At 59.2% G+C, this 27,571-nt stretch overlaps 1 long non-coding RNA gene across 1 annotated transcript; it reads left to right on the top strand.

Annotated features, from left to right (window-relative positions):
• The first annotated feature begins 4,956 nt into the window (after positions 1-4,956).
• On the top strand, positions 4,957-17,346 carry LOC137309606 (uncharacterized). The gene is made up of 4 exons (XR_010959907.1): positions 4,957-5,046; positions 9,108-9,200; positions 14,893-15,038; positions 15,890-17,346. It is a non-coding gene; the product is annotated as an uncharacterized lncRNA (long non-coding RNA).
• Positions 17,347-27,571: the final 10,225 nt, after the last annotated feature.

A 27,571-nucleotide genomic window follows, 5' to 3' on the forward strand; every position in this document is an offset into this window, starting at 1 on the left:
AGTGTACGATGTCCCCCTCCCCCAGTGTACGATGTCCCCCTCCCCCAGTGTACGATGTCCCCCTCCCCAGTGTACGATGTCCCCCTCCCCCAGTGTACGATGTCCCCCCTCCCCCAGTGTACGATGTTCCCCCTCCCCCAGTGTACGATGTCCACCCTCCCCCAGTGTACGATGTTCCCCCTCCCCCAGTGTACGATGTCCCCCTCCCCCAGTGTACGATGTCCCCCTCCCCCAGTGTACGATGTCCCCCCTCCCCCAGTGTACGATGTCCCCCCTCCCCCAGTGTACGATGTCCCTCTCCCCCAGTGTACGATGTCCCCCCTCCCCCAGTGTACGATGTCCCTCTCCCCCAGTGTACGATGTCCCTCTCCCCCAGTGTACGATGTCCCCCCTCCTCCAGTGTACGATGTCCCCCCTCCTCCAGTACGATGTCCCTCTCCCCCAGTGTACGATGTCCCCCCTCCCCCAGTGTACGATGTCCCACCTCCCCCAGTGTACGATGTCCCCCCTCTCCCAGTGTACGATGTCCCCCCTCCCCCAGTGTACGATGTCCCCCTCCCCCAGTGTACGATGTCCCCCTCCCCCAGTGTACGATGTCCCCCTCCCCCAGTGTACGATGTCCCCCTCCCCCAGTGTACGATGTCCCCCCTCCCCCAGTGTACGATGTCCCCCTCCCCCAGTGTACGATGTCCCCCTCCCCCACTGTACGATGTCCCCCTCCCCCAGTGTACGATATCCCCCTCCTCCAGTGTACGATGTCCCCCCCTCCCCCAGTGTACGATATCCCCCTCCTCCAGTGTACGATGTCCCCCCTCCCCCAGTGTACGATGTCCCCCTCCCCCAGTGTACGATGTCCCCCTCCCCCACTGTACGATATCCCCCTCCTCCAGTGTACGATGTCCCCCTCCCCCAGTGTACGATGTCCCCCCTCCCCCACTGTACGATGTCCCCCTCCCCCAGTGTACGATATCCCCCTCCTCCAGTGTACGATGTCCCCCTCCCCCAGTGTACGATATCCCCCTCCTCCAGTGTACGATGTCCCCCCTCCCCCAGTGTACGATGTCCCCCCTCCCCCAGTGTACGATGTCCCTCTCCCCCAGTGTACGATGTCCCCCTCCCCCAGTGTACGATGTCCCCCCTCCCCCACTGTACGATGTCCCCCTCCTCCGGTGTACGATGTCCCCCTCCCCCAGTGTATGATGTCCCCCCTCCCCCAGTGTACGATGTTCCCCCCTCCCCCAGTGTACGATGTTCCCCCCTCCCCCAGTGTACGATGTCCCCCTCCCCCAGTGTACGATGTCCCCCCTCCCCCAGTGTACGATGTCCCCCCTCCCCCAGTGTACGATGTCCCCCTCCCCCAGTGTACGATGTCCCCCTCCCCCAGTGTACGATGTCCCCCTCCCCCAGTGTACGATGTCCCCCTCCCCCAGTGTACGATGTGCACCCTCCCCCAGTGTACGATGTCCCCGTCCCCCAGTGTACGATGTCCCCCTCTCCCCCAGTGTACGATGTCCCTCTCCCCCAGTGTACGATATCCCCCCTCCCCCAGTGTACGATGTCCCCCTCCCCCAGTGTACGATGTCCCCCCCTCCCCCAGTGTACGATATCCCCCTCCCCCAGTGTACGATGTCCCCCTCCCCCAGTGTACGATGTCCCCCCTCCCCCAGTGTCCGAAGTCCCCCCCTCCCCCAGTGTACGATGTTCCCCCCTCCCCCAGTGTACGATGTTCCCCCCTCCCCCAGTGTACGATGTCCCCCTCCCCCAGTGTACGATGTCCCCCTCCCCCAGTGTACCATGTCCCCCCTCCCCCAGTGTACGATGTCCCCCTCCCCCAGTGTACGATGTCCCCCTCCCCCAGTGTACGATGTCCCCTCTCCCCCAGTGTACGATGTTCCCCCCCCCTCCCCCCAGTATACGATGTCCCCCCTCCCCCAGTGTACGATGTCCCCGTCCCCCAGTGTACGATGTCCCCCTCCCCCAGTGTACGATGTCCCCCCTCCCCCAGTGTACGATGTCCCCCCTCCCCCAGTGCACGATGTCCCCCCTCCTCCAGTGTACAATGTCCCTCTCCCCCAGTGTACGATGTCCCCCTCCCCCAGTGTACGATGTCCCCCCTCCCCCAGTGTACGATGTTCCCCCCCTCCCCGAGTGTACGATGTCCCCCCTCCCCCAGTGTACGATGTCCCCCCTCCCCCAGTGTACGATGTCCCCCTCCCCCAGTGTACGATGTCCCCCTCTCCCCCAGTGTACGATGTTCCCCCCCTCCCCCCAGTATACGATGTCCCCCCCTCCCCCAGTGTACGATGTTCCCCCTCCCCGAGTGTACGATGTCCCCCCTCCCCCCAGTGTACGATGTCCCCCTCCCCCAGTGTACGACGTCCCCCCTCCCCCAGTGTACGATGTCCCCCTCCCCCAGTGTACGATGTCCCCGTCCCCCAGTGTACGATGTCCCCCCTCCCCCAGTGTACGATGTCCCCCTCCCCCAGTGTACGATATCCCCCCTCCTCCAGTGTACGATGTCCCACCTCCCCCAGTGTACGATGTCCCCCCCTCCCCCAGTGTACGATGTTCCCCCCCTCCCCCAGTGTACGATGTCCCCCTCCCCCAGTGTACGATGACCCCCTCCCCCAGTGTCCGATGTTCCCCCCTCCCCCAGTGTACGATGTCCCCCCTCCCCCAGTGTACGATGTCCCACCTCCCCCAGTGTACGATGTCCCCCCTCCCCCAGTGTACGATGACCCCCTCCCCCAGTGTCCGATGTCCCCCCCCCCCCAGTGTACGATGCCCCCCTCCCCCAGTGTACGATGTCCCCCCCCTCCCCCATTTTACGATGACCCCCTCCCCCAGTGTCCGATGTCCCCCCCTCCCCCATTTTACGATGTCCCCCTCCCCCAGTGTACGATGCCCCCCTCCCCCATTTTACGATGTCCCCCTCCCCCAGTGTACGATGCCCCCCTCCCCCAGTGTACGATGTCCCCCTCCCCCAGTGTACGATGTCCCCCTCCCCCATTTTACGATGTCCCCCTCCCCCAGTGTACGATGCCCCCCTTCCTCCAGTGTACGATGTCCCTCTCCCCCAGTGTACGATGTCCCCCCTCCCCCAGTGTACGATGTCCCCCCTCCCCCAGTGTACGATGTCCCCCTCCCCCAGTGTACGATGTCCCTCTCCCCCAGTGTACGATGTCCCCCCTCCCCCAGTGTACGATGTCCCCCCTCCCCCAGTGTACGATGTCCCCCCTCCCCCAGTGTACGATGCCCCCTCCCCCATTTTACGATGTCCCCTTCCTCCAGTGTACGATGTCCCTCTCCCCCAGTGTACGATGTCCCCCTCCCCCACTGTACGATATCCCCCTCCCCCAGTGTACGATGTCCCCCCTCCCCCAGTGTACGATGTCCCCCTCCCCCAGTGTACGATATCCCCCCTCCCCCCAGTGTACGATGTCCCCCTCCCCCAGTGTACGATGTCCCCCCTCCCCCAGTGTACGATGTCCCCCCTCCCCCAGTTTACGATGTCCCCCCTCCCCCCAGTGTACGATGTCCACTCTCCCCCAGTGTACGATGTCCCCCCTCCCCCAGTGTACGATGTCCCCCTCCCCCAGTGTACGATGTCCCCCCTCCCCCAGTGTACGATGTCCACCCTCCCCCAGTGTACGATGTCCCCCTCCCCCAGTGTACGATGTCCCCTCTCCCCCAGTGTACGATGTCCCCCTCCCCCAGTGTACGATGTCCACCCTCCCCCAGTGTACGATGTCCCCTCTCCCCCAGTGTACGATGTCCCCCTCCCCCAGTGTACGATGTCCCCCTCCCCCAGTGTACGATGTCCCCCTCCCCCAGTGTACGATGTCCCCTCTCCCCCAGTGTACGATGTCCCCTCTCCCCCAGTGTCCGATGTCCCCCCTCCCCCAGTGTACGATGTCCCCCCTCCCCCAGTGTACGATGTCCCCCCCTCCCCCAGTGTACGATGTCCCCCTCCCCTCGTGTACGATGTCCCCTCTCCCCCAGTGTACGATGTCCCCCTCCCCCAGTGTACGATGTCCACCCTCCCCCAGTGTACGATGTCCCCTCTCCCCCAGTGTACGATGTCCCCCTCCCCCAGTGTACGATGTCCCCCTCCCCCAGTGTACGATGTCCCCCTCCCCCAGTGTACGATGTCCCCCTCCCCCAGTGTACGATGTCCCCTCTCCCCCAGTGTCCGATGTCCCCCCTCCCCCAGTGTACGATGTCCCCCTCCCCCAGTGTACGATGTCCCCTCTCCCCCAGTGTACGATGTCCCCTCTCCCCCAGTGTACGATGTCCCCCCTCCCCCAGTGTACGATGTCCCCCTCCCCCAGTGTCCGATGTCCCCCCTCCGCCAGTGTACGATGTCCCCCCTCCCCCAGTTTACGATGTCCCCCTCCCCCAGTGTACGATGTCCCCCCTCCCCCAGTGTACGATGTCCCCCTCCCCCAGTGTCCGATGTCCCCCCTCCCCCAGTGTCCGATGTCCCCCCTCCCCCAGTTTACGATGTACCCCTCCCCCAGTTTACGATGTACCCCTCCCCCAGTTTACGATGTCCCCCCTCCCCAGTGTACGATGTCCCCCCTCCCCCAGTTTACGATGTCCTCCCTCCCCCAGTGTACGATGTCCCCCCTCCCCCAGTGTACGATGTCCCCTCTCCCCCAGTGTACGATGTCCCCCCTCCCCAGTGTACGATGTCCCCCTCCCCCAGTGTACGATGTCCCCCCCTCCCCCAGTTTACGATGTACCCCTCCCCCAGTGTACGATGTCCCCCTCCCCCAGTGTACGATGTCCCCCCTCCCCCAGTGTACGATGTCCCCTCTCCCCCAGTGTACGATGTCCCCTCTCCCCCAGTGTACGATGTCCCCCCTCCCCCAGTGTACGATGTCCCCCTCCCCCAGTGTACGATGTCTCAGTGTTGGTCTGATGCCCTGTCTCTCTGTCTCCACCCCGCAGACTCTGGTTCTCTCTCAGAGAGCACTGACCAACATCCATTCCCAGATCCATGGGCTGGAGCGTGGAGCCGTGCCGGACTTCCCATCCGCCCAGGTAACGCTGGGCATTGGACGGAGAAACAGGGGGGAGGGGGCGGAGGGGCTGGGGGATCGGAGATTGGTGGGAGGTGGGAGGTGGGAGGGTCACCCCACGGGGCGAGGGACAGCCCACGGTGCGAGGGACAGCCCACGGTGCGAGGGACGGCCCACGGTGCGAGGGTCACCCCACGGTGCGAGGGTCACCCCACGGTGCGAGGGACGGCCCACGGTGCGAGGGACACCCCACGGTGCGAGGGACAGCCCATGGGGCGAGGGGCGGCCCACGGTGCGAGGGTCACCCCACGGTGCGAGGGACACCCCACGGGGCGAGGGACGGCCCACGGTGCGAGGGACACCCCACGGTGCGAGGGTCACCCCACGGTGCGAGGGACGGCCCACGGTGCGAGGGACACCCCACGGTGCGAGGGACGGCCCACGGTGCGAGGGACACCCCACGGTGCGAGGGACGGCCCCACGGTGCGAGGGACACCCCACGGTGCGAGGGTCACCCCACGGTGCGAGGGACGGCCCACGGTGCGAGGGTCACCCCACGGTGCGAGGGACGGCCCACGGTGCGAGTGTCACCCCACGGTGCGAGGGTCACCCCACGGTGCGAGGGTCACCCCACGGGGCGAGGGACGGCCCACGGTGCGAGGGTCACCCCACGGGGCGAGGGTCACCCCACGGTGCGAGGGTCACCCCACGGGGCGAGGGACGGCCCACGGTGCGAGGGTCACCCCACGGTGCGAGGGTCACCCCACGGGGCGAGGGACGGCCCACGGGGCGAGGGACGGCCCACGGTGCGAGGGTCACCCCACGGTACGAGAGACGGCCCACGGTGCGAGAGACGGCCCACAGTGCGAGGGTCACCCCACGGGGCGAGGGTCACCCCACGGTGCGAGGGTCACCCCACGGGGCGAGGGTCACCCCCACGGTGTGAGGGACGGCCCACGGTGCGAGGGTCACCCCACGGGGCGAGGGTCACCCCACGGGGCGAGGGACGGCCCACGGTGCGAGGGTCACCCCACGGTGCGAGGGACAGCCCACGGTGTGAGGGACGGCCCACGGGGCGAGGGACGGCCCACGGTGCGAGGGTCACCCCACGGGGCGAGGGACGGCCCACGGTGCGAGGGTCACCCCACGGGGCGAGGGTCACCCCACGGGGCGAGGGACGGCCCACGGGGCGAGGGTCACCCCACGGTGCGAGGGTCACCCCACGGGGCGAGGGTCACCCCACGGGGCGAGGGACGGCCCACGGTGCGAGGGTCACCCCACGGTGCGAGGGTCACCCCACGGTGCGAGGGACGGCCCACGGTGCGAGTGTCACCCCACGGTGCGAGGGTCACCCCACGGTGCGAGGGTCACCCCACGGGGCGAGGGTCACCCCACGGGGCGAGGGACGGCCCACGGTGCGAGGGTCACCCCACGGGGCGAGGGACGGCCCATGGTGCGAGGGTCACCCCACGGGGCGAGGGACGGCCCACGGTGCGAGGGTCACCCCACGGTGCGAGGGTCACCCCACGGGGCGAGGGACGGCCCACGGGGCGAGGGACGGCCCACGGTGCGAGGGTCACCCCACGGTACGAGAGACGGCCCACGGTGCGAGAGACGGCCCACGGTGCGAGGGTCACCCCACGGGGCGAGGGTCACCCCACGGGGCGAGGGTCACCCCACGGGGCGAGGGACGGCCCACGGTGCGAGGGTCACCCCACGGGGCGAGGGTCACCCCACGGGGCGAGGGACGGCCCACGGTGCGAGGGTCACCCCACGGGGCGAGGGTCACCCCACGGTGCGAGGGACGGCCCACGGTGCGAGGGTCACCCCACGGTGCGAGGGTCACCCCACGGGGCGAGGGACGGCCCACGGTGCGAGGGACGGCCCACGGGGCGAGGGACGGCCCACGGTACGAGGGTCACCCCACGGGGCGAGGGACGGCCCACGGTGCGAGGGTCACCCCACGGGGCGAGGGACGGCCCACGGTGTGAGGGTCACCCCACGGGGCGAGGGTCACCCCACGGGGCGAGGGACGGCCCACGGTGCGAGGGTCACCCCACGGTGCGAGGGACGGCCCACGGTGCGAGGGACGGCCCACGGGGCGAGGGTCACCCCACGGTGCGAGGGACGGCCCACGGTGCGAGGGACGGCCCACGGTGCGAGGGACGGCCCACGGGGCGAGGGTCACCCCACGGTGCGAGGGACGGCCCACGGGGCGAGGGTCACCCCACGGGGCGAGGGTCACCCCACGGGGCGAGGGTCACCCCACGGGGCGAGGGACAGCCCACGGTGCGAGGGTCACCCCACGGTGCGAGGGACGGCCCACGGTGCGAGGGTCACCCCACGGGGCGAGGGTCACCCCACGGTGCGAGGGACGGCCCACGGGGCGAGGGTCACCCCACGGGGCGAGGGTCACCCCACGGTGCGAGGGACGGCCCACGGGGCGAGGGTCACCCCACGGGGCGAGGGTCACCCCACGGGGCGAGGGTCACCCCACGGTGCGAGGGACGGCCCACGAGACCGGCCTCAAACTCCACACATGTACTGAGGTCAATTGTATCGTAGCTGAGAGAAGCACGTCGGTCGGTTCTTCCTCGACAGAGTTAATATCTCAACTCATTGACCAGAGAATGACAGTAAACTCTCACCCCCCCCCCCTGTATAATTATCACTGTCTCTCTGACCCCCCCCTGTATAATTATCACTCTGTCTCTCTGACCCCCCCCTGTATAATTATCACTGTCTCTCTGACCCCCCCCCTGTATAATTATCACTGTCTCTCTGACCCCCCCCTGTATATTATCGCCCTGTCTCTCTGACCCCCCCTGTATATTATCACTCTGTCTCTCAGACCCCCCCCCCCTGTATAATTATCACTCTGTCTCTCACCCCCCCCCCCCTGTATATTATCGCCCTGTCTCTCTGACCCCCCCCCCCCTGTATATTATCACTCTCTCTCTGACCCCCCCCCCTGTATATTATCTCTCTCTGACCCCCCCCTGTATATTATCGCCCTGTCTCTCTGCCCCCCCCCCCTGTATATTATCTCTCTCTGACCCCCCCCTGTATATTATCGCCCTGTCTCTCTGCCCCCCCCCCTGTATATTATCACTCTCTGACCCCCCCCCTGTATATTATCTCTCTCTGACCCCCCCCTGTATATTATCGCCCTGTCTCTCTGCCCCCCCCTGTATATTATCACTCTCTGACCCCCCCCCCTGTATATTATCGCCCTGTCTCTCTGACCCCCCCCTGTATATTATCACTCTCTGACCCCCCCCCCTGTATATTATCACTCTCTGACCCCCCTCTGTATATTATCACTCTCTGACCCCCCCCTGTATATTATCACTCTCTGACCCCCCCCCTGTATATTATCACTCTCTGACCCCCCCCTGTATATTATCACTCTCTGACCCCCCCCTGTATATTATCACTCTCTGACCCCCCCCCTGTATATTATCACTCTCTGACCCCCCCCCCCCTGTATATTATCGCCCTGTCTCTCTGACCCCCCCCCCTGTATATTATCACTCTCTGACCCCCCCCCTGTATATTATCACTCTCTGACCCCCCCCTGTATATTATCGCCCTGTCTCTCTGACCCCTCCCCTGTATATTATCACTCTCTGACCCCCCCCTGTATATTATCACTCTCTGACCCCCCCCCTGTATATTATCACTCTCTGACCCCCCCCTGTATATTATCGCCCTGTCTCTCTGACCCCCCCTGTATATTATCACTCTCTGACCCCCCCCCCTGTATATTATCACTCTCTGACCCCCCCCCCCTGTATATTATCGCCCTGTCTCTCTGACCCCCCCCTGTATATTATCACTCTCTCTCTGACCCCCCCCCCCTGTATATTATCACTCTCTGACCCCCCCCTGTATATTATCACTCTCTGACCCCCCCCCCCCTGTATATTATCGCCCTGTCTCTCTGACCCCCCCCTGTATATTATCACTCTCTCTCTGACCCCCCCCCGCTGTATATTATCACTCTCTGACCCCCCCCGCTGTATATTATCACTCTCTGACCCCCCCCTGTATATTATCGCCCTCTCTCTCTCTCTCTCCCAGACCAGCCTTCTCACAGTCCAGCAGATTTTAACCAGTACTGAGGGGACCTTCCATCATCTGATCGCTCACATCAACTGTCGAGGCCTCAACAAGGTGATTGGTTAGGGCCTGTGTCGAGGGACGGGGCTGCCCGTAACACCTGCTGATCGAGGGTGGAGGGATCGGGGGGTAGGTGGGATTGAGGGATATGGGGGGTCGGTGGGATTGAGGGATATGGGGGGTAGGTGGGATTGAGGGATAGCGGGAGAAGGTGGGATTGAGGGATATGGGGAGAAGGTGGGATTGAGGGACATGGGGAGAAGGTGGATTGAGGGATATGGGAGAAGGTGGGATTGAGGGACACGGGGAGAAGGTGGGATTGAGGGATATGGGGAGAAGGTGGGATTGAGGGACACGGGGAGAAGGTGGGATTGAGGGATATGGGGAGAAGGTGGGATTGAGGGACATGGGGAGAAGGTGGGATTGAGGGATATGGGGAGAAGGTGGGATTGAGGGACACGGGGAGAAGGTGGGATTGAGGGATATGGGGAGAAGGTGGGATTGAGGGGACATGGGGAGAAGGTGGGATTGAGGGATATGGGGAGAAGGTGGGATTGAGGGACACGGGGAGAAGGTGGGATTGAGGGATATGGGGGAGAAGGTGGGATTGAGGGACATGGGGAGAAGGTGGGATTGAGGGATATGGGGAGAAGGTGGGATTGAGGGATATGGGGAGAAGGTGGGATTGAGGGATATGGGGAGAAGGTGGGATTGAGGGATATGGGGAGAAGGTGGGATTGAGGGACACGGGGAGAAGGTGGGATTGAGGGACATGGGGAGAAGGTGGGATTGAGGGATATGGGGAGAAGGTGGGATTGAGGGATATGGGGAGAAGGTGGGATTGAGGGACACGGGGAGAAGGTGGGATTGAGGGACATGGGGAGAAGGTGGGATTGAGGGATATGGGGAGAAGGTGGGATTGAGGGATATGGGGAGAAGGTGGGATTGAGGGACACGGGGAGAAGGTGGGATTGAGGGACATGGGGAGAAGGTGGGATTGAGGGATATGGGGAGAAGGCGGGATTGAGGGAAACGGGGAGAAGGTGGGATTGAGGGATATGGGGAGAAGGTGGGATTGAGGGACACGGGGAGAAGGTGGGATTGAGGGATATGGGGAGAAGGTGGGATTGAGGGATATGGGGAGAAGGCGGGATTGAGGGATACGGGGAGAAGGTGGGATTGAGGGAGATGGGGAGAAGGTGGGATTGAGGGATATGGGGAGAAGGTGGGATTGAGGGCCACGGGGAGAAGGTGGGATTGAGGGACATGGGGAGAAGGTGGGATTGAGGGATATGGGGAGAAGGTGGGATTGAGGGATATGGGGAGAAGGTGGGATTGAGGGATATGGGGAGAAGGTGGGATTGAGGGATACGGGGAGAAGGTGGGATTGAGGGATACGGGGAGAAGGTGGGATTGAGGGATATGGGGAGAAGGTGGGATTGAGGGATATGGGGAGAAGGTGGGACTGAGGGATAGGGGGGTAGGTGGGATTGAGGGATATGGGGAGAAGGTGGGATTGAGGGATATGGGGGGTTGGTGGGATTGAGGGATCGGGGGGTAGGTGGGATTGAGGGATATGGGGAGAAGGTGGGATTGAGGGATATGGGGAGAAGGTGGGATTGAGGGATAGGGGGGTTGGTGGGATTGAGGGATCGGGGGGTAGGTGGGATTGAGGGATATGGGGAGAAGGTGGGATTGAGGGATATGGGGAGAAGGTGGGATTGAGGGATCGGGGGGTAGGTGGGATTGAGGGACCGGGGGGTAAGTGGGATTGAGGGATATGGGGAGAAGGTGGGATTGAGGGATATGGGGAGAAGGTGGGATTGAGGGATATGGGGAGAAGGTGGGATTGAGGGACATGGGGAGAAGGTGGGATTGAGGGATATGGGGAGAAGGTGGGATTGAGGGATAGGGGAGAAGGGGGGATTGGGGGATATGGGGAAAAGGTGGGATTGAGGGATATGGGGAGAAGGTGGGTAGGTGGGATTGAGGGATATGGGAGAAGGTGGGATTGAGGGATACGGGGAGAAGGTGGAATTGAGGGATATGGGGAGAAGGTGGGATTGAGGGATACGGGGAGAAAATGGGATTGAGGGATACGGGGAGAAGGTGGGATTGAGGGATACGGGGAGAAGGTGGGATTGAGGGATATGGGGAGAAGGTGGGTAGGTGGGATTGAGGGATATGGGGAGAAGGTGGGATTGAGGGATATGGGGGGTAGCTGAGATTGAGGGATATGGGGAGAAGGTGGGATTGAGGGATAGGGGGGTAGGTGGGATTGAGGGATATGGGGAGAAGGTGGGATTGAGGGATATGTGGGGTAGCTGAGATTGAGGGATATGGGGAGAAGGTGGGATTGAGGGATAGGGGGTAGGTGGGATTGAGGGATATGGGGAGAAGGTGGGATTGAGGGATATGGGGAGAAGGTGGGATTGACGGATACGGGGAGAAGGTGGGATTGAGGGATATGGGGAGAAGGTGGGTAGGTGGGATTGAGGGATATGGGGAGAAAATGGGATTGAGGGATACGGGGAGAAGGTGGGATTGAGGGATACGGGGAGAAGGTGGGATTGAGGGATATGGGTGTAGCTGAGATTGAGGGATATGGGGAGAAGGTGGGATTGAGGGATAGGGGGGTAGGTGGGATTGAGGGATATGGGGAGAAGGTGGGATTGAGGGATATGGGGAGAAGGTGGGATTGAGGGATATGTGGAGAAGGTGGGATTGAGGGATACGGGGAGAAGGTGGGATTGAGGGATACGGGGAGAAGGTGGGATTGAGGGATATGGGGAGAAGGTGGGTAGGTGGGATTGAGGGATATGGGGAGAAGGTGGGATTGAGGGATATGGGGAGAAGGTGGGATTGAGGGATATGGGGAGAAGGTGGGATTGAGGGATATGGGGAGAAGGTGGGATTGAGGGATATGGGGAGAAGGTGGGTAGGTGGGATTGAGGGATGTGGGGAGAAGGTGGGATTGAGTGATACGGGGAGGAGGTGGGATGGAGGGATATGGGGAGGAGTTGGGATTGAGGGATACGGGGAGGAATTGGGTCGGTGGGATTGAGGGATACGGGGACGAGGTGGGATTGAGGGATACGGGGAGGAGTTGAGATTGAGGGATACGAGGAGGAGTTGTGTCGGTGGGATTGAGGGATACGGGGCGGAGGTGGGATTGGGGGATACGGGGAGGAGTTGGGATTGAGGGATACGGGGAGGAGTTGGGATTGAGGGATACGGGGAGGCGGTGGGATTGAGGGATACGGGGCGGAGGTGGGTCGGTGGGATTGAGGGATACGGGGCGGAGGTGGGATTGAGGGATTGAGGGATACGGGGAGGAGGTGGGATTGAGGGATACGGGGCGGAGGTGGGATTGAGGGATTAAGGGATACGAGGAGGAGGTGGGATTGAGGGATACGGGGAGGAGGTGGGATTGAGGGATTGAGGGCGGTGGTGGGTCAGTGGGATTGAGGGATACGGGGAGGAGGTGGGATTGAGGGATACGGGGAGGAGGTGGGATTGAGGGATACGGGGAGGAGGTGGGTCGGTGGGATTGAGGGATACGGGGAGGAGGTGTGTCGGTGGGATTGAGGGATACGGGGAGGAGGTGGGATTGAGGGATACGGGGTGGATGTGGGATTGAGGGATTGAGGGATACGGGGAGGAGGTGGGATTGAGGGATACAGGGAGGAGGGGTGGGATTGAGGATTGAGGCCGGAGGTGGGTCGGTGGGATTGAGGGATACGGGGAGGAGGTGAGATTGAGGGATACGGGGAGGAAGTGGGTTGGTGGGATTGAGGGATACGGGGAGGAGGTGGTATTGAGGGATTGAGGGATACGGGGAGGAGGTGGGATTGAGGGATACGGGGCGGAGGTGGGATTGAGGGATTGAGGGCGGTGGTGGGTCAGTGGGATTGAGGGATACGGGGAGGAGGTGGGATTGAGGGATACGGGGAGGAGGTGGGATTGAGGGATACGAGGAGGAGGTGGGATTGAGGGATACGGGGAGGAGGTGGGATTGAGGGATTGAGGGCGGTGGTGGGTCAGTGGGATTGAGGGATACGGGGAGGAGGTGGGATTGAGGGATACGGGGAGGAGGTGGGATTGAGGGATACGGGGAGGAAGTGGGTTGGTGGGATTGAGGGATACGGGGAGGCGGTGGGGTTTGAGGGATTGAGGGATACGGGGAGGAGGTGGGATTGAGGGATACGGGGCGGAGGTGGGATTGAGGGATACGAGGAGGAGGTGGGATTGAGGGAAACGGGGAGGAGGTGGGATTGAGGGATTGAGGGCGGTGGTGGGTCAGTGGGATTGAGGGATACGGTGAGGAGGTGGGATTGAGGGATACGGGGAGGAGGTAGGATTGAGGGATACGGGGAGGAGGTGGGTCGGTGGGATTGAGGGATACGGGGAGGAGGTGGGATTGAGGGATACGGGGCGGAGGTGGGATTGAGGGATTGAGGGATACGGGGAGGAGGTGGGATTGAGGGATACGGGGAGGAGGTGGGATTGAGGGATATGGGAGGAGGTGGGATTGAGGGATACGGGGAGGAGGTGGGATTGAGGGATACGGGGAGGAGGTGGGTCGGTGGGATTGAGGGATACGGGGAGGAGGTGGGATTGAGGGATACGGGGAGGAGGTGGGATTGAGGGATACGGGGAGGAGGTGGGTCGGTGGGATTGAGGGATACGGGGAGGAGGTGGGATTGAGGGATACGGGGCGGAGGTGGGATTGAGGGATACGGGGAGGAGGTGGGTCGGTGGGATTGAGGGATACGGGGAGGAGGTGGGATTGAGGGATACGGGGAGGAGGTGGGATTGAGGGATACGGGGAGGAGGTGGGTCGGTGGGATTGAGGGATACGGGGAGGAGGTGGGATTGAGGGTTACGGGGAGGAGGTGGGATTGAGGGATACGGGGAGGAGGTGGGATTGAGGGATACGGGGAGGAGGTGGGATTGGGGGATACGGGGAGGAGGTGGGATTGAGGGATACGGGGAGGAGGTGGGATTGAGGGATACGGGGAGGAGGTGGTATTGAGGGATTGAGGGATACGGGGAGGAGGTGGGATTGGGGGATACGGGGAGGAGGTGGGATTGAGGGATTGAGGGATACGGGGAGGAGGTGGGATTGAGGGATTGAGGGATACGGGGAGGAGGTGGGATTGGGGGATACGGGGAGGAGGTGGGATTGAGGGATACGGGGAGGAGGTGGGATTGGGGGATACGGGGAGGAGGTGGGATTGAGGGATACGGGGAGGAGGTGGGATTGAGGGATACGGGGAGGAGGTGGGATTGAGGGATACGGGGAGGAGGTGGGATTGAGGGATACGGGGAGGAGGTGGGATTGGGGGATACGGGGAGGAGGTGGGATTGAGGGATACGGGGAGGAGGTGGGATTGGGGGATACGGGGAGGAGGTGGGATTGAGGGATACGGGGAGGAGGTGGGATTGGGGGATACGGGGAGGAGGTGGGATTGAGGGATACGGGGAGGAGGTGGGATTGGGGGATACGGGGAGGAGGTGGGATTGAGGGATACGGGGAGGAGGTGGGATTGGGGGATACGGGGAGGAGGTGGGATTGAGGGATACGGGGAGGAGGTGGGATTGGGGGATACGGGGAGGAGGTGGGATTGAGGGATACGGGGAGGAGGTGGGATTGAGGGATTGAGGGTGGAGGTGGGTTGAGCGGTACGATAAGATGGAGTTGCCCTGAATTACCTTGTCCCCTCTTTCCTCCCGTTGTCTGCAGCATTACCTCGATGTGTTGAGGGGTCTCTGCTACGATGTGATCGAAGGGACCCTCTTCCTCGGGCTCTTCTCCTTCCTCACCATCATCTCCTTCTGCTCGGTCGTCTGCACCCTGCCCCACATCTGGAAACAGCTGGAGAACAGCAGGTCAGTCTTGGCCATTCACTGACACGTCTCGGTTCCCCGAGGGCAAGTGAGAGGAGGGTAAGAAAGGGCGAGGGGAGGGGCGGAGGAGTGTGGGGGAGGGGAGAGCCACGGAGGGAAGGGGAAGTGAGGTGATCGGAGGGGATGTGGGAGGGGAGGGGAGGTGGGAGCATGGGCAGGGGTACGGAGGGGAGGGAAGCAGAGGGGAGGGGGAATGGAGGGGTGGGAGAGGTGACGGGAGGTAAGAGGGGTGGGGAGTAGTGATGAGGGGAGTGAAGGGAAGTGGAGGTATGGGGAGTGGAGGTGAGGGGAGTGGAGTTGAGGGGTGATGAGTGTAGGTGAGGGGAGTGGGGAGTGGTGATGAGGGGAGTGAAGGGGAGTGGAGGGGAGGTGTGATGAGGGGAGGGGAGTTGAGTGGTGATGAGGAGAGCGAAGGGGAGCGGTCGGAGGGGAGGGGAGTGGAGAGGAGGGGTGATGAGGGGAGGGGTGATGAGGTGAGGGGAGTGGGGAGTGGTGATGAGGGGAGTGGAGGGGAGATGTGATGAGGGGAGGGGAGTTGAGTGGTGATGAGGAGAGCGAAGGGGAGCGGTGCAGAGGTGAGGGGAGTGGAGAGGAGGGGTGATGAGTGGAGGTGAGGGGAGTGGAGAGGAGGGGTGATGAGGGGCGATGAGTGGAGGGGCAGTGAGGGGAGTGGAGGGGTGATGAGTGGAGGGGCAGTGAGGGGAGTGGAGGGGAGCGGTGCGGGAGTGAGGGGTCGGAGGTGAGGGGTCGGAGTTGTGTTTGTGTTGTATCCCCACTGACCTCACCTCATGCCTCTGACCTCCCACCATTCCTTTCCCTTGTGCCCCTCGCAGAGTGCCCTCGTTTGATGACCTCGATGAAGAGGACCCCTTCAACCCTCAGGCCCGCAGACGGACACCCCGGTATCTCAGCCGGCCCCCCCTGCCCAGTTTCTATAGTTACGGCAGCAGCTTCGGCAGCCAATCGAGCCTGAGGGCGACAGCTCCGCCCCCCTCCAACGCCCACATCGCCCACTACATGTGACTCCCTCCGGGGGTGAGGCCCGCCACAGCCGATCAGACAGAAGGGTCGGGGGTGGAGGCTGCGGCCTAGTTCGGGACGGCTTCCTTTTTGTTCCACCTCTCGACGACAGCCAATCGCGTCTCTCACTCGCCACAATCACCGGTGTCGGGCGGCCATCTGGTGAGATGACCGCATGGAGACGTCCACCCACAATCCTCTCCTCGAGGGCGTGACCCATGCACAAGATGGCCGCCTACTCTCAATGGCCTGTTCCGTCAGTGCCCCTCCTGATTCCCCCTCACACAGTGCAAGCGAGCCCCAGGCTCCATCTCCGGCCTGTGCCGAATTCGCTGGGACTGGGAGACCCTGGGTCTGTGGTTGCCCTCTGTGACCCTGAGTTAGGGAGGGGGAGTTAAACCAGCCCCAGGACTTCCTGTGCCTGATCACCGTCCAGTGACCCCGATGGAAAACCACGTTTGGACGTTGGGATGAGGACAGGGACCAGGCTCAGCTCAAATGTTGGCCTTTATTGCAAGGGGTTGGAGTACAAGAGTGAGGAAGTCTTGCTGCAATTGTACTGAGCTTTGGTGAGACCTCACCTGGAGCACTGTGGACAGTTTTAGTCTCCTTATCAAACGAAGGATATACTTGCCTTAGAGGGGGGTGCCCCGGCCCCCAGACGCCCCGGCCCCCAGACGCCCCGGCCTGAACCCCCAGACGCCCCGGCCCCAGCCCCCAGATGCCCCGGCCCCAGCCCCAGACGCCCCGGCCCCCAGACGCCCCGGCCCCAGCCCCCAGACGCCCCGGCCCCAGCCCCAGACGCCCCGGCTCCAGCCCCCAGATGCCCCGGCTCCAGCCCCCAGACGCCCCGGCCCCCAGACGCCCCGGCCCCCAGACGCCCCGGCCCCAGCCCCCAGACGCCCCGGTCCCAGCCCCCAGACGTCCCAGCCCCCAGACACCTCGGCCCCCAGACGCCCCGGCCCCAGCCCCAGACGCCCCGGTCCCAGACCCCAGACGTCCCAGCCCCCAGACACCTCGGCCCCCAGACGCCCCGGCCCCAGCCCCAGACGCCCCGGCCCCCAGACGCCCCGGCCCCAGCCCCAGACCCCAGACCGATTCGGAGACAGGACTGTCCACTCAGGGGGTCAGTGTGATATGTTTATTGTTCTTTTATTCTCCTTCAACCCAGTGAAACTGAATCATTTGGAATGTGATGAGACCTTCTCCCACCTGTCTCTCCGTCTGTTCACTCAACGTCTGCAGAAATAAACTCATTTGTGGAGTGGCATTCAGCCTTGTCTGATTGACGTGTGAATCTGCCTGCCTTTCGAAGGAAAGGATGTAAAAAAGTTTCTCCTCATGTCATCTTTGGTTCTTTAGCCAATCACCTTAAATCTGTGTCCTCTGGTCCCTGACCCCACCGCCAATGGGAGCAGTTTCTCTCCGTCTACTCTGTTTAGACCCTTCATGATTTTGAACACCTCGATCAAATCTCCTCGCAAGGAGAACAACCCCAGCTTCTCCAGTCTATCCACGTAACTAAAGTCCCTCATCCCTGGAACCATTCTGGTTAATCTCCTCCGCACCCTCTCTAAGGCCTTCACATCTTTCCTAAAGTGCGGTGCCCAGAACTGGACACAATACTCCAGTTGTGGTCGAACCAGTGTTTTATAAAGGTTCATCATCACTTCCTTGCTTTTGTACTCTGCCTCTATTTATAAAGCCCAGGATGCCGTATGCTTTTTTAACCACTTTCTCAACCTGCCCTGCCACCTTCAATGATTTGTGCACATACACCCCCAGATCTCTCTGTTCCTGTACCCCTTTTAGAATTGAGCCCTCTAGTTTATATTGCCTCTCCTCGTTCTTCCTACCGAAATGTATCACTTCGCATTTTTCTGCATTAAATTCCATCTGCCACGTGTCCGCCCATTCCATCAGCCTGTCTATATCCTCTTGAAGTCTATCACTATCCTCCTCACTGTTCACTACCCTTCCGAGTTTTGTGTCATCTGCAGATTTGGAAATTGTGCCCTGTACACCCAAGTCCAAGTCATTAATATATATCAAGAAAAGCAGTGGTCCCAGCACCGACCCCTGGGGAACACCACTGTACACCTCCCTCCAGTCTGAAAAACAACCGTTCACCACTACTCTCTGTTTCCTGTCCCTTAGACAATTCTGTATCAATGTTGACACTGCCCCCTTTATTCCGTGGGCCTCAATCTTGATAAGCCTACCGTGCGGCACTTTATCAAACGCCTTTTGAAAGTCCATATACACCACATCCACCGCACTGCCCTCATCGACCCTCTCTGTTACCTCATCAAAAAACTCTATCAGGTTAGTTAAACACAATTTGCCTTTAACAAACCCGTGCTGGCTTTCCCTGATCAATCCACACTCGTCCAAGTGACTGTTAATTCTGTCCCGGATTATCGTTTCTAGAAGTTTCCCCACCACTGAGGTTAAACTGACTGGCCTATAGTTGCTGGGTTTATCCTTACACCCTTTTTTGAACAAGGGTGTAACATTTGCAATTCTCCAGTCCTCTGGCACCACCCCCGTATCTACAGATGTTTGGACGATTATGGCCAGTACCTCCGCAATTTCCACCCTTACTTCCCTCAGCAACCTAGGATGCATCCCATCCGGACCGGGTGATTTATCTACTTTAAGTACAGCTAGCCTTTCAAGTACCTCCGCTTTATCAATTTTTAGCCCATTCAGTATCTCAACTATATCTTCCTATTCTGAGACTCTGGCAGCATCTTCTGCCTCGGTAAAGTCCTCATTTAGTACCTCGGCCATGCCCTCTGCCTCCATGAGTAGATCTCCTTTATGGTCCCTAATCGGCCCCACCCCTCCTCTCACTACCCGTTTACTGTTTACAGCCTGTAGAAGACTTTTGGATTCCCTTTTTATGTTGGTCGCCAGTCTATTCTCATATTCTCTCTTTGCCCCTCTTATTTCCTTTTTCACTTCCCCTCTGAACTTTCTATATTCTGCCTGGTTCTCACTTGTCATCTGTCATACGCCCCTTTTTTCCGTTTCATCTTACTCTCTATCTCTTTTATCATCCAGGGAGCTCTGGCTTTAGTTACCCTCCTTTCCCCCTCGTGGGAATGTGCCTAGACTGTCCCCGAACCATCTCCTCCTTAAAGGCCGCCCACTGTTCAATTACAGTTTTGCCTGCCAATCTTCGATTCCAATTTACCCGGGCCAGATCTGTTCTCATCCCACTGAAACTGGCCCTCCTCCAATTGAGTATTTTTACTTTAGAGTGGTCCGTGTCCTTTTCCATAACTAATCTAAACCTTATAATACTATGATCACTGTTCCCTAAATGCTCCCCCACTGACACTTGCTCCACTTGGCCCGCCTCATTCCCGAGAACCAAGTCCAGCAATGCCTCCTTCCTCGTTGGGCTGAAACGTACTGGTCAAGAAAGTTATCCTGAACACATTTTAAAAATTCCTCCCCCTCTTTGCCCCTTATAGTATCATTATCCCAGTCTATATTAGGGTAGTTGAAGTCCCCCATTATCACTACTCTATGGTTTTTGCACATCTCTGTAATTTCCTGCACATGTGCTCCTCTATATCCTTCCCACTAGTTGGTGGCCTGTAGAATATACCCAGTTGTGTAATGGCACCTCTCAGAAAAGATTGAACAGGTTGGGACTCGAGGAAAGAGAAGACTGAGGGTGACCTGATAGAGGGGTTTAAGATTATGAAAGGGTTCGATAGGGGGAGACCAGAACTAGGGGTCATAAATATAAGATAGTCACTAATAAATCCAATCGGGAATTCAGGAGAAACTTCTTTCCCCAGAGAGTGGTGAGAATGTGGAACTCACTCCCACAAGGAGTAGTCGAGGTGAACAGTGTAGATACATTTAAGGGGAAGCTGGATAAACACATGAGGGAGAAAGGAGTAGAAGGATTTGCTGATAGGGTGAGATGAAGTAGGGAGGGAGGAGGCTCGTGTGGAGCATAAACACCGGGATAGACCCGTTGGGCCGAATGACCTGTTGCTGTGCTATAAATTCTATGTAATTCTGTTGTCACCGAGGGAATCATGAGCTTATCTCTCCTGCTGATCTCTGGGCTTGTCTCCTCAATGGTCATTCCCAGTTCCCAGCCGTTTCGAATTTCACGGTTCTAGCTGGCGATATCTGGGGCATAGTCCCCACAGCTGAGGGAAATGCCGTTCAGAAAACAACTTGGAATTTGGGGATCACATCGAGAGGGGTTGAAGACAGGAATTGCTAGATGTAAAAGGACCAAGGTACATCTAGTTCACCTTCTGCTGTCCCGGTACTTTGCATGGTACAACAATAATACAACAACAACGTGAGTTTATATCGCGCCTTTGATGTAGTAAAATGTCCCAAGGCGCTTCACAGGAGCGATTATTGAACAAAATTTAACACCAAGCAACATCAGGAGATATTAGGACAGGTGACCAAAAACTTCATCAAAGAGAGAGGTTTTAAGGAGCATCTTAAAGGAGGAGAGAGAGGGGGAGAGGTTTAGGGAGGGAATTCCAGAGCTTAGGGCCCAGGCAGCTGAAGGCACGGCCGCCAATGGTGGAGCGATGGGAATGGGGAATGTGCAAGAGCCCAGAATTGGAGGAATGAAGAGATCTCGGAGGGTCGTAGAGGCTGGAGGAGGTTACAGAGATTGGGAGGGGGCGAGGGTCATGGAGGGGTTTGAACAGGAGGATGAGGATTTTATAATCGAGGTGTTCCCGGACCGGGAGCCAGTGTAGATCAGTAGGTGATGGGTGAACGGGACTTGATGCAAGTTAGGATACGGGGCCAGAGTTTTGGATGAGCTCAAGTTTATAGAAGGTGGAAGAGGAGAGCATTGGAATAGTCGAGTCTGGAGGTAACAAAGGCACGGGTGAGGGTTTCAGCAGCAGATGAGCTGAGGCAGGGGCGGAGACGGGCGATGTTACAGAGGTGGAAGTGGGTGGTCTTGGTGATGGAGGGGATATGAGGTCAGAAGCTGATCTCAGGGTCAAATAGGAGGCCAAGGTTGTGAATGTACTGGTTCAGACGGGGGCCCGGGGAGAGGGGCGGAGTCGGGGGGCCCCCGAGGAGAGGGGCGGAGTCAGGGGGCCCCGGGGAGAGGGGCGGAGTCGGGGGGCCCCCGAGGAGAGGGGCGGAGTCAGGGGGCCCCGGGGAGAGGGGCGGAGTCGGGGGGCCCCCGAGGAGAGGGGCGGAGTCAGGGGGCCCCGGGGAGAGGGGCGGAGTCGGGGGGCCCGGGGAGAGGGGCGGAGTCAGGGGGCCCGGGGAGAGGGGCGGAATCGGGGGGCCCGGGGAGAGGGGCGGAGTCGGGGGGCCCGGGGAGAGGGGCGGAGTCGGGGGCCCGGGGAGAGGGGCGGAGTCGGGGGGCCCCCGGGGAGAGGGGCGGAGTCGGGGGGCCCGGGGAGAGGGGCGGAGTCGGGGGGCCCGGGGAGAGGGGCGGAGTCGGGGGGCCCCCAGGGAGAGGGGCGGAGTCAGGGGGCCCGGGGAGAGGGGCGGAGTCGGGGGGCCCGGGGAGAGGGGCGGAGTCGGGGGGCCCGGGGCGGAGTCGGGGGGCCCGGGGGGAGGGGCGGAGTCGGTAACTAATCGTAGTAATCAATCTCTGTCAATGAGCCTCCAACAGACCCAGACATGAGGCGAGGAAAGTCCCCAGTGGGGGAGAGCTTGGGAACCATTGGTCCAAAGTCATCTGTTCCTCCCGAGCCTGTCACACTCACCACAGATCATGTCTCAAATTACTCTTGGACTGTGTCTCAAATTATTACTTTCTGAAAGGAATCTATCAAACTTACATTTGAATGGATCAATACATCCTGCTTCTACCATCTCCCTGTGTTACACAGATTGATTACCCTCTCACCGAAATATCGTTTCCCACACGATATGGGAGGGGAAAGTATACCTGGAGGGGGAGGATATGGGGAGGAGGACAATACAGAAAGGGGAGGGGGATGATATGGGATGGGGAAAGGATACAGGGAGGGGAGAGGATACAGAGAGGGGTTACAAGGTGGGCTGGAGAGGATATGGAGAAAGGTGGAGATACTGGGAAGGGAGAGGATATGAGGAGAGGAGAGTATACAGGGCGATATGGGGATATTGGTAATAACATACCAATAATAGTAGAAAATCAAGGGGCAAAGGGGAGGGAGGAACTAAAAACAATCATTATCACTAGAGAAAAAGTACTGGGTAAACTAATGGGTCTAAAGGCTGACAAGTCCCCTGGACCTGATGGTTTGCATCCAAGGGTCTTAAAGGAAGTGGCTGCAGAGATAGTGGATGCATTGGTTGTAATCTTCCAGAATTCACTAGATTCTGGAACGGTCCCAGCGGATTGGAAAACCGCAAACGTAACACCCCTATTCAAGAAGGGAGTGAGACAGAAAGCAGGTAACTATAGACCAGTTAGCCTAACACTTGTCATTGGGAAAATGCTAGAATCCATTATTAAGGAAGTAGTAGCAGGACATTTGGAGACTCATAATACAATCAAGGAGAGTCAACATGGTTTTATGAAGGGGAAATCATGTCTGACAAATTTATTGGAGTTCTTTGAGGAAGTAACGGGCAGGGTGGATAAAGGGGAACCAATGGATGCCGTATATTTGGATTTCCAAAAGGCATTCGATAAGGTGCCACATAAAAGATTACTGCACAAGATAAGAGCTCATGGTGAAGGGGGTAATATACTGGCATGGATAGAGGATTGGCTAACTAACAGAAAACAAAGAGTCGGGATAAAAGGGTCATTTTCAAAATGGCAATCTGTAACTAGTGGGGGGCCGCAGGGATCAATGCTGGGGCCTCAACTATTTACAATATATATCAATGACTTGGATGAAGGAACAGAGTGTATTGTGGCCAAATTTGCTGATGATACAAAGATAGGTGGAAAAGCAAGTTGTGATGAGGACACAAAGTGTCTGCAAAGGGATATTGACAGGTTAAGCGAATGGGCAAAAATTTGGCAGATGGAATATAATGTGGGAAAATGTGAAGTCATCCACTTTGGGAGGAAAAATAAAAAAGCAAAATATTATTTGAATGGAGAAATATTACAAAATGCTGCGGTACAGAGGGATCTGGGTGTCCTCGTACATGAAACACAAAAAGTCAACATACAGGTGCAGCAGGTAATCCGGAAGGCAAACGGAATATTGGCCTTTATTTCTAGGGGGATGGAGTATAAAAGCAGGGAAGTCATGCTACAACTGTACAGGGTGCTGGTGAGACCACACCTGGATTACCGCGGACAGTTCTGGTGCCCTTATTTAAGGAAGGACATACATTGGAGGCAGTTCAGAGAAGGTTCACTCGGTTGATTCCGGGTATGGATGGGTTGTCTTATGAGGAAAGATTGAACAGGTTGGGTCTCTACTCATTGGAGTTTAGAAGAATGAGAGGAGATCTTATTGAAACAAACAAGATTCTGAGGGGACTCGATAGGGTAGATGCTGAGAGGATGTCACCCCTCATGGGGGAATCTAAAACTAGGGGGCATAGTCTCAGAATAAGGGGTCGCCCGTTTAAGATGGAAATGAGGAGGAATTTCTTCTCCCAGAGGGTCGTGAATCTTTGGAAAGGGTGGGAAAGTGGAGTTGAGGTAAAAATCAGATCAGCCATGATCTCATTGAATGGCGGAGCAGGCTCGAGGGGCCGAATAGCCTACACCTGCTCTTATCTCTTATAGTCTTATAGGGGAGAGGATACTGAGAAGAAATATGGAGAAAGGAGAGTGGAGAGGTTACATGGAGGGGTTACAAGGCGGGGAGGATACAGGGAAGAGATATAGGGAGAAGGTTATGGGAAGGGGAGGAAAAGGGGAGGGGGAGGGAAGGGGAGGATATGGGAGGAGGATATGGGGAGGGGGAGGATATGGAGAGGATATAGGGAGGGGGAGGATACAGGAAGAGGATATGAGGAGGGGAGGATAAAAAGAGGGGGAGGATATGGGGAAGGGGGGATACGGGGAGGGGGAGGATGGGGGGTGGAGGTGGATATGGTGAGGGGAGAATGCAGAGAGAAGGTTATGGGGAGAGTGAGGATATGGAGAGGGGAAGATATGGGGAGGGGAAGATACAGAGAGGAGGATATGGGGAGGGAAGGATATGGAGAGGGGAAGGTACAGGGAGGAGGATACAGGGAGCAGGAGGATAGGGGAAGGGGGAGGTTACAGGGAGGGGAGGATACTTGAAGGAGGATTATGGGGCTGAGGAGGATACGGGGAGGGACAGGATTTACGGAGGGGGAGGATATGGGGATGGGCAGATCCAGGGAGGATCTGGGAAGGGGGAGGATACTGGGAGGAAGACACTGGGAGCAGGAGGATATGGGAAGGGGTGGAAATGGGGAGGATACGGGGAGGATACCGGGAGGGGAGGATATGGGGAGTGGGTTGATATGGGGAGGTGGAGGATAGATGGAGTAGGTGGATACGGGGAGAATATGAGGAGGGGGAGGATATGGGGAGGCATGGATACGGGGAGGATACGGGGAGGGGGAAGATACGGGGAGCGGGATGATATGGGGAGGTGGAGGATAGGAGGAGTGGGTGGATATGGGGCGAATAAGGGGAGGGGAGGATATGGTGATAAGCAGGATATGGGGAGGATACGGGGAGGGGGATAAGGGGAGGGAAGGATATGGAGAGGGGAAGGTACAGGGAGGAGGATACAGGGAGCAGGAGGATAGGGGAAGGGGGAGGATACAGGGAGGGGAGGATACTTGAAGGAGGATTATGGTGCTGAGGATGATACGGGGAGGGACAAGATTTACGGAGGGGGAGGATATGGGGATGGGCGGATCCAGGGAGGATATGGGAAGGGGGAGGATACTGGGAGCAGGAGAATGTGGGATGGGGTGGTAATGGGGAGGATACAGGGAGGATACAGGGAGGGGAGGATATGGGGAGTGGGTTGATATGGGGAGGTGGAGGATAGGACGAGTGAGTGGATCTGGGGAGAATAAGGGGAGGGGAGAATATGGTGATAAGCAGGATATGGGGAGGATACGGGGAGGATATGGGGAGCAGGATACAGGGAGGGGGGATATGGGGAGCGGGAGGATGCGGGGAGCGGGAGGATATGGGGAGCAGGATACGGGGAGGGGGATATGGGGAGCGGGAGGATACGGGGAGCGGGAGGATATGGGGAGCAGGATACAGGGAGGGGGATATGGGGAGCGGGAGGGTACGGGAAGCGGGAGGATATGGAGAGCAGGATACGGGGAGGGGGATATGGGGAGCGGGAGGATACAGGGAGCGGGAGGATACGGGGAGCGAAAGGATATGGGGAGCAGGATACAGGGAGGGGGATATGGGGAGCGGGAGGATATGGGGAGCAGGATACGGGGAGGGGGATATGAGGAGCGGGAGGATACGAGGAGCGGGAGGATATGGGGAGCAGGATACGGGGAGGGGGATATGGGGAGCGCGAGGATACGAGGAGCGGGAGGATATGGGGAGCAGGATACGGGGAGGGGGATATGGGGAGCGGGAGGATACGGGGAGCGGGAGGATATGGGGAGCAGGATACAGGGAGGGGGATACGGGGAGCGGGAGGATATGGGGAGCAGGATACGGGGAGGGGGATATGGGGAGCGGGAGGATACGAGGAGTGGGAGGATATGGGGAGCAGGATACGGGGAGGGGGATATGGGGAGCGGGAGGATACGAGGAGTGGGAGGATATGGGGAGCAGGATACGGGGAGGGGGATATGGGGAGCGGGAGGATATGGGGAGCAGGATACGGGGAGGGGGATATGAGGAGCGGGAGGATACGAGGAGCGGGAGGATATGGGGAGCAGGATACGGGGAGGGGGATATGGGGAGCGGGAGGGAGGATATGGGGAGCAGGATACGGGGAGGGGGATATGAGGAGCGGGAGGATACGAGGAGCGGGAGGATATGGGGAGCAGGATACGGGGAGGGGGATATGGGGAGCGGGAGGATACGGGGAGCGGGAGGATATGGGGAGCAGGATACAGGGAGGGGGATACGGGGAGCGGGAGGATATGGGGAGCAGGATACGGGGAGGGGGATACGGGGAGCGGGAGGATATGGGGAGCAGGATACGGGGAGGGGGATACGGGGGAGCGGGAGGATATGGGGAGCAGGATACGGGGAGGGGGATATGGGGAGCGGGAGGATATGGAGAGAGAGAGATAGGTTGCGAGAGGGAGAGGACCACACCATCCCATGATGCAGTCCCCCAACACCATGACCACAAAAAAATGCAATCTCGACCTTTCAACTGAGCCACAAGGATTCCTCCCACACTAATTGGCTACTGATTAGGAAAGTCCCGCCCCCGCTGACCGGGGCCTGCTCACCGATTGGCTGGATCTGGTAATTGACAGGTTCAGAGCGGCAAGTTCCTGAACAGAGACTGGGAAACTCCACACTCCAGGAGCTCCCATTGGTCAGTGAGGGACCGTGATTGACAGGGCGGGGAGAGCTCCCATTGGTCAGTGAGGGACTGTGATTGACAGGGCGGGGAGAGCTCCCATTGGTCAGTGAGGGACTGTGATTGACAGGGCGGGGAGAGCTCCCATTGGTCAGTGAGGGACTGTGATTGACAGGGCGGGGAGAGCTCCCATTGGTCAGTGAGGGACTGTGATTGACAGGGCGGGGAGAGCTCCCATTGGTCAGTGAGGGACTGTGATTGACAGGGCGGGGAGAGCTCCCATTGGTCAGTGAGGGATTGTGATTGACAGGGCGGGGAGAGCTCCCATTGGTCAGTGAGGGACTTCCGGTGGGGGCGGGCTCTTCCGGCGGTTGCTGCGGCGCCATTTTGTGAAGCGTCTGAAGAGAAATCGGCGAGAAAATCGAGGCCGCGGATCGAGGAAAGAATCGAGGCCCCGGAGCGGGGAGAGGATCGAGGAAAGAATCGAGGCCCGGAGCGGGGAGAGATCGAGGATCGAGAAAGATCGAGGCCCCGGAGCGGGGAGAGGATCGAGGAAAGAATCGAGGCCCCGGAGCGGGGGAGAGAGAAAGAGAGAGCGGCGGGACTGAGGCCGCGGGTGAGAGAAAAACAGAGAGAGAGAAAGAAACAGAGAGAGAGAGAAAAGAGAGAGAGAGAGACAGAGAGAGAGAGAGAAACAGAGAGAGAGACAGAGAGAGAGAGAGAAACAGAGAGAGAGAGAAACAGAGAGAGAGAGAAACAGAGAGAGAGAAACAGAGAGAGAGAGAGAAACAGAGAGAGAGAGAAACAGAGAGAGAGAAACAGAGAGAGAGAAACAGAGAGAGAGAGAAACAGAGAGAGAGAGAAACAGAGAGAGAGAACACAGAGAGAGAGAGAGAGAGAGAAACAGAGAGAGAGAGAAGAACAGAGAGAGAGAAACAGAGAGAGAGAACAGAGAGAGAGAGAAACAGAGAGAGAGAGAAACAGAGAGAGAGAAACAGAGAGAGAGAGAGAAACAGAGAGAGAGAGAAACAGAGAGAGAGAAACAGAGAGAGAGAGAAACAAGAGAGAGAGAAACAA

This window comes from Heptranchias perlo, unplaced genomic scaffold, assembly GCF_035084215.1.
Source record: "Heptranchias perlo isolate sHepPer1 unplaced genomic scaffold, sHepPer1.hap1 HAP1_SCAFFOLD_1713, whole genome shotgun sequence".
In the NCBI taxonomy this organism is placed as follows: Eukaryota; Metazoa; Chordata; class Chondrichthyes; order Hexanchiformes; family Hexanchidae; genus Heptranchias; species Heptranchias perlo.